Below are 12816 nucleotides of genomic sequence, written 5' to 3'. Positions count from 1 at the left end.
TTTTTATATGGTTATATTATATGGTTATAAGATCCTTTATTGCTTCACAATCTTATGTAATAATTCAAGTAATCTCTCCTGTGCTCACAAATCCCTCTCCTGCATCATGTCTCCTCAAAGGAAAAAGACAGGACAGCTTAAATTGCCACTGTTTCTTCCTCTATTATAAACTTGGTCCACATTGAATGTTACCATATGTGTATCAACTTCTCAGTTTATCAATATCTTTCTGTGTTCAGTCAGCTAGTTTCTAGCTTTTTGATGTCACGTTTGGAGAGTTTATTTCTGTGCACCATTCCAGGCTGTTTATGTATACGGTAACAAGCTGTAGAATAACACTAACATACCCCGCTATTAACCTTTGAATCTTTGAACCTAACTTGCCTCCTCCCATGCTTAGCGGGGTCCACGTATTTAGCAACATCGCAATGGATACAGACAGTATTTTTACATCTGCTAAGTGCAGTAGAAGATTCTAAAGGGCCTTATCCTGGTTGGAAAACTACTCAATTTGATCAATTTCCTGTTAGATTTATTCATCCTGTTTCATTCACTCCTGGCATTCTACAGCTTGGCTCTGCCTTCAAGGCCAAACTAACCAATTTGATTTCTAGACACAAGTGATTGAAGTTGCTGCAAACTTGAGCAAAACACATTGGGTTAGGCAGCATCTCTGGAGAACATGGATAAACAACTTTTCGGGCCGGGATGCATCTGCAGAAGGATCTTGAGATAAAACTTTGCCTAATTTTCATTAGGCGAGAAATAGTATTGAGTAGGCTAATGGGACTGAAGGATAATAAATCCCCGGGGCTGATGAACTGCATCTCAGGGTTCTCAGGGAGGTGGTTCTAGAAATAGTGAATGCATTGGTGATCATCTCCCAATGTTCAATAGATTCAGCATCAGTTCCTGTGGATTTGAGGATAGTGAATGTGATCCCACTAGTCAAGAAAGGAGCGAGAGAGAAAATGGGGAATTACAGACCAGTTAGCCTGACTTCGGCGGTGGGAAAGATGCTGGAGTCAATTATTAAACATAGAAACATAGAAATTAGGTGCAGGAGTAGGCCATTCGGCCCTTCGAGCCTGCACCGCCATTCAATATGATCATGGCTGATCATCCAACTCAGTATCCCATACCTGCTTTCTCTCCATATCCCCTGACCCCCTTAGCCACAAGGGCCACATCTATGTGGCAGAGAATTCCAGAGATTTACCGCTCTCTGTTTGAAAAATGTTTTTCTCATCTCGGTCCTAAAAGACTTCTCCCTTATCCTTAAACTGTGACCCATTGTTCTGGACTTCCCCAACATCGGGAACAATCTTCCTGCATCTAGCCCTATCCAACCCCTTAAAAATGTTGTACGTTTCTATAAGATACCCCCTCAAGCTTCTAAATTCAAGCGAGCACAAGCCGAGTCTATCCGGTCTTTCTTCATATGAAAGTCCTGACATCCCAGCAATCTGTCTGGTTAACCTTCTCTGTACTCACTCTATGGCAAGAATGTCTTTCCTCAGATTAGGAGACCAAAACTGTACACAATACTCTAGGTGTGGTCTCACCAAGACCCTGTACAAGTGCAGTAGAACCTCCCTGCCCCTATACTCAAATACTTTTGCTATGTATGCTATGAATCCCGTCGGGGCAGCCCAGCCCGAGGGTGGAATGGCGCTCCCATCGGAGCGGCCCAGCTCAAGGGTGGAATGGCGCTCCCGTCGGAGCGGCCCAGCTCGAGGGTGGAATGGCGCTCCCGTTGGGGCGGCCCAGCTCGAGGGAGGTACGGCGCTCCCGTCGGAGCGGCCCAGCTCGAGAGAGGTATGGCACTCACGTGAGGGCGGCAGCTTTGACCACCCCGGGCCGCGGTGTTTGAGCCGGCCTGTTTGCGGGGTTCGGTGAGCCGCGGGACTGTTTGTACAATCGCCCAGTGGGGTATCACCTCAGCGCAGAGGGAGAAGAGGAGGGAAGAGACTGCAGCCCTAAGATTTTTGCCTCCACCACAGTGAGGAGGTGCTTGGTGGACTCACTGTGGTGGATGTTAATTTGTGTTTATTGTTGTTTATTATTGTATTATTGTATGTATGACTGCAGGCACGAAATTTCGTTCAGACCGTAAGGTCTGAATGACAATAAAAGTAATTCTAAATCTAATTCTAATTCTAACATATCATTCGCTTTCTTCCCTCGTCCAAATCATTAATATATATTGTAAACAGCTGGGGTCCCAGCACCGAGCCTTGCGGTACCCCACTAGTCACTGCCTGCCATTCTGACAAGGACCCGTTTACTCCTACTCATTGTTTCCTGTCTGCCAGCCAGTTCTCTATCCACATCAACACTGAACGCCCAATACCGTGTGCTTTAAGTTTGCATATTAATCTCTTATGTGGGACCTTTTTGAAAGCCTTCTGAAAGTCCAGATATAACACATCTACTGGTTCTCCCTTATCCACTCTACTAGTTACATCCTCGAAAAATTCTATAAGATTTGTCAGACATGATTTACCTTTCATAAATCCATGCTGACTTTGTCCAATGATTTCATCACTTTCCAAATGTGCTGCTATTCCATCTTTAATAACTGACTCTAGCATTTTCACCACTACCGATGTTAGACAAACTGGTCTGTAATTCCCAGTTTTCTCTCTCCCTCCCTTATTAAAATTGGGGTTACATTAGCTACCCTCCAATCCTCAGGAGCTACTCCAGAATGTAAAGAGGTTTGACTACTCCAGAATCTATTGAATTGAATTGAATACCTTTATTGTCATTCAGACCTTACGGTCTGAACGAAATTTCGTGCCTGCAGTCATACATACAATCATACAATAATAAACAACAATAAACACAAATTAACACCACCACAGTGTATCCTCCAAGCACCTCCTCACTGTGGTGGAGGCAAAAATCTTAGGGTTACTGTCTCTTCCCTCCTCTTCTCCCTCTGCGCTGAGGCGATTCTCCACCGGGCGATGGCACAACAGTCCCGCGGCTCACCGAACCCCGCAAACGGGCCCCGCAAACGGGCCGAAACTAAAGAGTTTCAAAGAGGTAATAAAGGGGCCTTTGGATAGCAGTAAAAGGATTAGTCCAAGTCAGCATGGATTTATGAAAGGAAAATCATGCTTGACTAATCTTCTGGAATTTTTTGAGGATGTGACAAACAAAATGGATGAAGGGGAGCCAGTGGATATAGTGTATCTAGACTTTCAGAAAGCCTTTGATAAGGTCCTGCACGGGAGTGGTGACTAAAATCAGAGCACATGGTATTGGGGGTAGGGTGTTGACGTGGATAGAAAATTGGTTGGTAGACACGAAGCAAAGCGTAGGAGTGAATGGGTCCTTTTCAGAATGACAGGCAGTGGCGAGTGGAGTGCCGCAAGGCTCGGTGTTGGGGCCGCAACAGTTTACCATACATATTCATGATTTGGAAGAGGGAATTAGGAGCAACACTAGCAAGTTTGTGGATGACACAAAGCTGGGTGGCAGTGTGAATTGTGTAGAGGATTTTAGGAGGTTGCAGGACGACCTGGACAGGTTCAGTGAGTGGGCAGATGCGTGGCAGATGCAGTATAATATAAATAAATGTGCGGTTATCCACTTTGGGGGCAAAAAACAAGGGGGCAGATTATTATCTCAACGGGGTTAGGTTAGGTAAGGGGGAGGAGCAGCGAGACCAGGGTGTCCTTGTACACCAGGCACTGAAATTTGGCGTGCAGGTACAGCAGGCAGTGAAGAAAGCTAATGGAATGTTGGCCTTCATAACAAGAGGATTTCAGTATAGGAGTAAAAAGGTTCTTCTGCAGTTGTATAGGGCTCTGGTGAGACCACATCTGGAGTATTGCGTAGAGTTTTGGTCTCCTAATTTGAGGAAGGACATCCTTGTGATTGAGGCAGTGCAGTGTAGGTTCACAAGATTGATCCCTGGGATAGCGGGACTGTCATATGAGGAAAGATTGAAAAGACTAGGCTTGTATTCACTGGAGTATAGAAGGATGAAGGGGCATCTTATAGAAGGATATAAAATTATAAAAGGACTGGTCAAGCTAGATGCAGGAAAAATGTTCCCAATGTTGGGCAAGTTCAGAACCCGGGGCCACAGTCTTAGAATAAAGGGGAGGCCATTTAAGACTGAGGTGAGAAAAACATTTTTCACCCAGAGAGTTGTGAATTTGTGGAATTCCCTGCCACAGAGGGCAGTGGAGGCCAAATCACTGCATGGATTTTAGAGAGAGTTAGATAGAGCTCTAGGGGCTAGTGGAATCAAGGGATATGGGGAGAAGGCAGGCATGGGATATTGATTGGGGACGATCAGCCATGATCACAATGAATGGCGGTGCTGGCTCGAAGGGCCGAATGGCCTCCTTCCCCTATTTTCTATGTTTCTATGTTTCTATCTATGATCTCCAATGTTGCTGCATGAGCCACTGAGTTACTCCAGCACTTTGTATTTTTTCAACCTAATTTCTGGTACTTTCTCAAAAGTCTTTCTAAAAACATTGAAGTCCCTGTTCTCAACACATGTGGGCTTCAAAACATTCCACTGCACAACCTGCCACACTGGAACTTTGGCTTTTTCTCAGTCCCTGCAGACTTTCCACTATATTTTACTGATCACAACCATTTATTTCTTAAACTTACTTTAGGTTGCACTGAAAATGTTACCCAAACAGTAGGATAGCTCAGTTCTTTATTCATTAATGTGCTCTGTTCCATTAATGCAAACCCAAAGAAATGGATTGCAGCGCATTCAGAAAGTATTCAGACCTCTTCACCTTTTCCATATTTTGTTGCGTCACAGCCTTATTGTAAAATGGATTAAATTATTTTTTTTTATCAACATCGATACACAATACCCCACAATAAAAAAGTGAAAACAGTTGTTTAGAAATTTTTGCAAAGTAAATTAAAAAAAAACTGAGATATCACATTTAAATAAGTATTCAGACACTTTACTCAATACTTTGTTGAGGCACCTTTGGCAGCGATTACAGCCTCAAGAGTTCTTGGGTATGACATTACAAGCTTGGCACACCTGTATTTGGGTAATTTCTCCAATTCTTCGCTGCAGATCCTCTCAAGCTCTGTCAGGTTGGATGGGGACTTAAGGACACTCAAGGACATTCACTGACTTGTCACAAAGCCGCTCCTGCTTTGTCTTGGCTGTGTGCTTAGGGCCATTGTCCTGTTGGAAGGTGAACCCCCGCCCCAGTCTGAGGTCCAGAGCGCTCTGGAGCAGGTTTTCATCAAGGATCTCTCTGTACTTTGCTCCGTTGATCTTTCCCTTGATCCTGACTAGTCTCCCAGATCTTTCCGCTGAAAAACATCCCCACAGCATGAAGCTGCCACCACCAAGCTTCACCGTAGGTATGGTATTGGCCAGGTGATGAGCAGTGCCTGGTCTCCTCCAGACGTAACACTTGGCATTCAGGGCAAAGAGTTCAATCTTGGTTTCATCAGACCATAGAATCTTGTTTCTCATGTCTTTTGGAAAACTTCAAGCGAGTTGTCATGTGCCTTTTACTAAGGAGTGGCTTTCATCTGGCCACTCTACAATAAAGGCCTGATTGGTGGAGTGCTGTAGATATAGTTGTCCTTCTGTAAAGTTCTCCCATCTCCACAGAGGAACTCTGGAGCTCTGCCAGAGTGACCATCAGGTTCTGGTCACCTCCCTCACCAAGGCCCTTGTCCCCCGATTGCTCAGTTTGGCCAGGTGGCCAGCTCTATGAAGAGTCCTGGTGGTTCCAAACTTCTTCCATTTAAGAATGACAGAGGCCGCTGTGCTCTTCGGGACCTGCAATGCTGCAGAAATTGTTTTATACCCTTCCCCAGATCTGTGTCTCGACACAATCCTGTGTCGGAGGTCTACGAACAGGATTAAGACCAAAATTGGACCGTTCAATACTGAAAAGGGTGAATTTTATTATGGGGAACAAGAAAACGGCAGATGAGTTGAACAGGTACTTTGAATCTGTCTTCACTAATGAAGACACAAACAATCTTCCTGAGGTTCTAGTGGCCAGAAGATCTGGGGTGACGGAGGAAATGAAAGAAAACCACATTAGGCAGGACATCGTGTTGGGTAAATTGATGGGACTGCAGATTGATAAATCCCCAGGGCCTGATGGACTGCATCCTGGATACCTAAGGAAGTAGCTCTAGAAATTGTGGACAGATTGGTGATCATCTTCCAATGTTCTATAGAATCAGGATCAGTTCCTGTGGATTGGGGGGTAGCTAATGTTATCCCACTTTTTAAGAAAAGCGGGAGAGAGAAAACAGGGAATTATAGAACCAGTTAGCTTGACATCGGTGGTGGGAAGATGCTGGAGTCAATCATAAAAGATGCAATAGCGGCACATTTGGATAGTTGATCGTTGAAGTGTGATCGTTGTTGTAATTTTATAAACATGACAATCGATTTTCATGCAGCAAATTGCATTTGGAAAACAGTCAGTCTATGTTTTTAGAAATGTTGAATGAGAGATAAATATTGTCCAGGATAACTCCTCTGCTTTGCTTCATGACTGAGATCCATTTGAGAGTATGGACATCACCTCAGTTTTAGCATTTCCATATAAACACTCTCCCTCTGAATGGATGTGGAGAGGATGTGGCGAACAGCACATTTGGATAGCAGCAGCAGGATTGGTCCGAGGCAGCATGGATTTACGAAGGGGAAATCATGCTTGACTAATCTTCTGGAATTTTTTGAGGATGTAACTAGGAAAATAGACAAGGGAGAACCAGTGGATGTCGTGTACCTGGACTTTCAGAAAGCATTTGATAAGGTCCGACATATGAGATTAGTGGAAAATTAGAGCACATGGTTTTGGGGGTAAGGTGCTGACATGAAAAGAGAATTGGTTGGCAGACAGGAAACAAAAAGTAGGGATAAACGGGTTCCTTTCAGATTTGCAGGCAGTGACAAGGCTCTGTGCTAGGACCGCAGCTGTTTACAATATATATTAATGATTTAGATGAAGGGATTAAAAGTAACATCAGGAAATTTGCAGATGACACAAAGCTGGGTGGCAGTGTGAACTGTGTGGAGGATGTTATTAGAATGCAGGTGGACTTGGACAGGTTGGGGGAGTGGGCAGATGCATGGCAGATGCAGCTTAGTGTGGGTAAATGTGAGGTTATCCACTTTGTTGGCAAATACAGGAAGGCAGATTATTATCTAAATGGTGTCAAATTGGGAAAAGGAGAAGTACAACAGGATCTGGGGGTCGTTGTTCGTCAGTCACTGAAAGTAAGCATGCAGATATAACCATATAATATAACCATATAACAATTACAGCATGGAAACAGGCCATCTCGGCGCTTCTAGTCCGTGCCGAACACATATTCTCCCCTAGTCCCATCTACCTGCACTCAGACCATAACCCTCCATTCCTTTCCCGTCCATATAACTATCCAATTTATTTTTAAATGATAAAATCGAACCTGCCTCAACCACCTTCACTGGAAGCTCATTCCACACAGCTACCACTCTCTGAGTAAAGAACTTCCCCCTCATGTTACCCCTAAACTTCTGTCCCTTAATTCTCAAGTCATGTCCCCTTGTTTGAATCTTCCCTACTCTCAGTGGGAAAAACTTATCCACGTCAACTCTGTCTATCCCTCTCATCATTTTAAAGACCTCTATCAAGTCCCCCCTTAACCTTCTGCGCCCCAAAGAATAAAGACATAACTTGTTCAACCTTTCTCTGTAACTTAGTTGCTGAAACCCAGGCAACATTCTAGTAAATCTCCTCTGTACTCTCTCTATTTTGTTGACATCCTTCCTATAATTAGGCGACCAAAACTGTACACCATACGCCAGAATTGGCCTCACCAATGCCTTGTACAATTTTAACATTACATCCCAACTTCTATACTCAATGCTCTGATTTATAAAGGCCAGCACATCAAAAGCTTTCTTTACCACCCTATCAACATGAGATTCCACCTTCAGGGAACTGTGCACAGTTATTCCTAGACCCCTCTGTTCAACTGCATTCCTCAATTCACTACCATTTACCATGTACTTCCTATTTTGATTTGTCCTGCCAAGATGTAGCACCTCACACTTATCAGCATTGAACTCCATCTGCCATCTTTCAGCCCACTCTTCCAACTGGCCTAAATCTCTCTGCAGACTTTGAAAATGTACTTAATTATCCACAACACCACATATCTTAGTATCATCTGCATACTTACTAATCCAATTTACCACACCATCATCCAGATCATTGATGTACATGACAAACATGACAAAGATTTGAATTGAATTGAATTGAATCCTTTATTTGTCATTCAGACCTTTCGGTCTGAACGAAATGCTGTTGCCTGCAGCCATACATGTAATAATAACAAAACACAATAAACACAAATTAACATCCACCACAGTGAGTTCACCAAACACCTCCTCACTGTGATGGAGGCAAAAGTCTTAGAGTTACTGTATCTTCCCTCCTCTTCTCCCTCTGCGCTGAGGCGATACCCCACTGGGCGATGGTAAGTCAGTCCCGCGGTTCAAGCTCCGCGGCCCAGTGGTGGTCGAAGCTGCCGCCCTCCAGTCCAGCGGACGCAGCTGTTGCAACGGGTGCTCTGGAAAACAGGCACCAGCCTGTGACCTGCGAGCTCCCGACATTTTCCTCCACTGGCCCGCGGCCGAGCCCCAGATCCAAGTCGCCGCCGCCAGAACGCCGCCGGAGCACCGTCTCCGCCCCGCACCGGGCCGCCCACACGGCAGCGTCTCAGCCCCGCACCGGGCTGCCCCCACGGGAGCACCTTCCAGCCGGGAGCCGGTCCGCCCTCACCGGAGCGCCTTCCAGCCGGTAGCCAGGCCACCCACACGGCAGCGTCTCAGCCCCGCACCGGGCTGCTCACACGGGAGCGCCTTCCAGCCGGTAGCCGTGCCACCCGCACAGGAGTGTCTCAGGTCCGCGCCGTCCGCCCTCACCGGAGCGCCGAGTCGTGCCGCTACCCGGACGTCGCCACAGCTCGAAGACGGCCAGCCTCGCGTTGGTGATTCCTGGCTGGCTCTACCTCCGGACCCTCGAGGTCGGTCGCAGGTTGGAGGCCGCCAGCTCCGCCATTAGGCCTCAGCGCAGACGGGGGAAGAGAAGGGGAATACGACAAAAAAGTCGCATTCCCCCGAAGGGAGAGACAGAAAGCCCTTTCACCCTCCCCCCACATACATAACACAACCTAATAACCAAAAAAATTACTAAACTAGACAAAAAAAACAACACAAAAAAGTAAAAACAGACAGACTGCAGGCGAGCCGCAGCCGTATCACAGCGCCGCCACTTCCGGGGGATGAGGAGGTATAGCAGGCAGTGAAGAAAGCAAATGGCATTTTGGCTTTCATAACAAGAAGAGTTGAGTATAGGAGCAAATAGGTCCTTCTGCAGTTGTACAGGGCCCTAGTGAGACCACACCTGGAGTATTTTGTGCAGTTTTTGTCTCCAAATTTGAGGAAGGATATTCTTGTGATTGAGGGAGGGTAGCATAGGTTCACAAGGTTAATTCCCGGGATGGCGGGACTGTCATATAGAAAATAGGTGCAGGAGGAGGCCATTCGGCCCTTCGAGCCAGCTCTGCCATTCATTGTGATCATGACTGATCGTCCCCTATGAATAACCCATCGAAACATAGAAAACATGTTGATAGAATGGAGCGGCTGGGCTTGTATAGTCTGGAATTTAGATGAGAGGGGATCTTATTGAAACATATGATTATTCAGAGTTTGGGAACACTAGAGGCAGGAAACATGTTCCCGATGTTGGTAGAGTCCAGAACCTGTGACCATATTTTAAGAATAAGGTGTAAGCCATTCAGAACGGAGATGAGGAAATACTTTTTCAAACAGAGATTTGTGAGTCTGGAATTCTCTGCCTCAAAGGGCGGTGGAGGCCGGTTCTCTGGATGCTTTCAAGAGAGAGTTAGATAGAGCTCTTAAAGATAGTGGAGTTAGGGGACATGGGGAGAAAGCAGGAATGGGTTACTGATTGTTGATGATCAGCCATGATAACATTGAAAGGCGGTGCTGGCTCAAAGGGCCGAATGGCCTACTCCTGCACCTATTGTCTATTGTTTATTGTATATTGTCTATTGTCTACTAGTTGTAGTGGAGGTCATAGCCTCAGAATAAAACGACGTTCCTTTAGGAGGAAGATGAGGAGGAATTTATTTTGTCAGAGGGTGGTGAATCTGTGGAATTCTTTGCCACAGAAGGCTGTGAAGACCACGTCAATGGATATGTTTAAGGCAAAGATAGATAGATTATTGATTAGCATGGGTGTTAAGGGTTATGGGGTGAAGGCAGGATAATAGAGTTAGGAGGCAGAGATGGATCAGCCATGATTGAATGGCGGAGTAGACTTGATGGACCAAATGGCCTAATTCTGCTCCTATTACCAATGACCTTATGACTTTATGACTGTATAGAATCATAGTCATAGAGTGATACAGTGTGAAAACAGGCCCTTCGGCCCAACTTGCCCACACTGGCTCCATATCCCTCCAAACCTGTCCTATCCATGTACCTGTCTAACTGTTTCTTAAACGTTGGGAGAGTCCCAGCTACCTCCTCTGGCAGCTTGTTCCATACACCCACCATCCTTTGTGTGAAAAAGTTACCCATCAGATTCCTATTATATCTTTTCCCCTTCACCTTGAACCGATGCCCTCTGGTCCTCAATTCCCTTACTCTTGGCAAGAGATTATGTGCATCTACCCAATCTATTCCGGTGGGCGGCGCGACTCACGTCGCAGCGGCCTCTGCAGTCCGTCTGTCTTTTTATTATTTTCTGTCTTGTTTTTAATGTAGTTTTTATTTATTTTTTTGACGGGGTAAGTGTGTGGGGTCGGGGAAACTTTAAAATCTTTCCCCTGCACGGGAGACCCGACCTTTTCTTTGTCGGGTCTCCGTTGTCGTTGGGGCTGCAACGTGGAGCGGCCTCCAGCAGGAACGACCTGGGGCTCCAGTCGCGGAGCTGCGGAATTTACTCACCATCGCGGAGCTGGCCTAGTCCGGAGCGGGTGGAGCTGTGGTGGCGTGCTGCTGTGACCCGACCCCCGGAGATTCGGAGGCTCCAACCGCAGGTCCGGTGGACAGGAACACTGGGAGCCCGCGGGTACCTGCTGGGAGACCGCTTTTCGGGGCTTCTGCAGCGGCGACTTCTCCCGCCCGAGTTGCGGGGTTGAAGAGTACCTGGAGCGGGGCCTGGCATCGCCCCGCGCGGCTTGGAATGGCCGCAGGACTTTGCTAGCACCCGACGGGGGCTCCAACAACAAGACCCGGAGCGCGGCCTTGCATCACCCGGCGCGGCGTTCATGGCCGCGGGACAACTACCATCGCCCGCCGGGGGCTTTGACTGACATCGGGGGGGAGAGGGGAGTGCAGGGGAGAGATACGTTTTTGCCTTCCATCACAGCGAGGAGAAGATGCGCTGTGATGGATGTCTGTCTAAATTGTGTTGTGTCTTGGGTCTTTTCTTTTTGTATGTATGACTGCAGAAACAACATTTCATTTGGACCTCAACGAGGTTCAAATGACAAATAAATTTGTATTGTATTGTATTGTATTCCTCTCTTGGCTCTGCAAAGCGTTAAACTAGAGTTCCAAGCTCGATTCTCTGTATTTGTTCTGCACTAGATGTTTGCTGGTTTGAGATCTACCAATTCTGCCACACCATATAATCATATAATAACCATATAACAATTACAGAACGGAAACAGGCCATCTCGACCCTTCTAGTCCGTGCCGAACACATAATCTCCCCTAGTCCCATATACCTGACGTAAGTAACTAGTAATATCCTTCCCTACATCAGAAAGCCAACTCGGTTGATTTGAAAGTAGGGAACCAACGGTTAACACTGTAAAATCATTTCCAAAAAATTTGGTTCTTCTCAGCCCAATGTCTCAAATGTTCTTCAGGGATTCCACCATTGGTTTGATCACGCTAAGTTATTAATAAACTCATTTCACTTGGCATTTCATTTTTGCGGCAGTACTCAATTCATTGTCATAATAGCTCTCCAGAGTAATTCTGAACATCCCTAATGCTCAGACTTTTCTATCAGATATATGTAGTTTAATATTTTACGAAAATTCCAATTTTAATGTTGAACCTTAAGTGCAATTTAACTACCTCCAAACTATTTTTTAAACATTTCCCTCTATCACAGCATTGCAGAGGGACGACTCATAGATCCTGAGCCAGTATTCCTTTGTTTCACACCGACTGGTCATTCTGATGTAGTGGGATTTTATGCATACTTGTCACAGCAGTATATTTGTCTGGGAAAGTTGCCAAGTAATGAATACCAGCCACATTTATAAATGTAAAGTAATTGATGAGTGGATACATATCTATCTATCTTTAAAACTCTGTGCATGTCGCCTGCCGTCCGTCCGGCTGCCTGTCTGCCTTTCGATTTGTTCCCATCGTGTGATGTCACAATGCCCAATGCTCGCAGATGTCCAATCGCAATGCCCGATGCTCGCAGACGTCCAATCGGAATGGATCCATTTACATGTACGGCTTCCGGCCGCATTTCTTCCTTTGATTCCCTGCAACTCCGAAACCAGACGCAGAATCGCCGATATCTTTTCCATTTCGGTAGAGATTTCACTTTTCTTTCTAAGTATCCGCTCCTCATTACATTTCGTCGTGTTTAAGTACACGTTTTTAATCAAATCCTTCCCCCCCCCCAATATTTCAAAAATAAACTGGCTTCGCACCCATAGAAGCAGCACCAGCCCCAGGTGTTGGTGAACGTTCCATTGTGTGATGTCACAATACCTGATGCTCACAGA

The sequence above is a fragment of the Amblyraja radiata genome, chromosome 2 (genome assembly GCF_010909765.2).
Source record: "Amblyraja radiata isolate CabotCenter1 chromosome 2, sAmbRad1.1.pri, whole genome shotgun sequence".
Lineage (NCBI taxonomy): Eukaryota > Metazoa > Chordata > Chondrichthyes > Rajiformes > Rajidae > Amblyraja > Amblyraja radiata.
The sequence above is the reverse complement of the archived record's forward strand: the minus strand, read 5'-3'. Positions refer to the sequence as shown.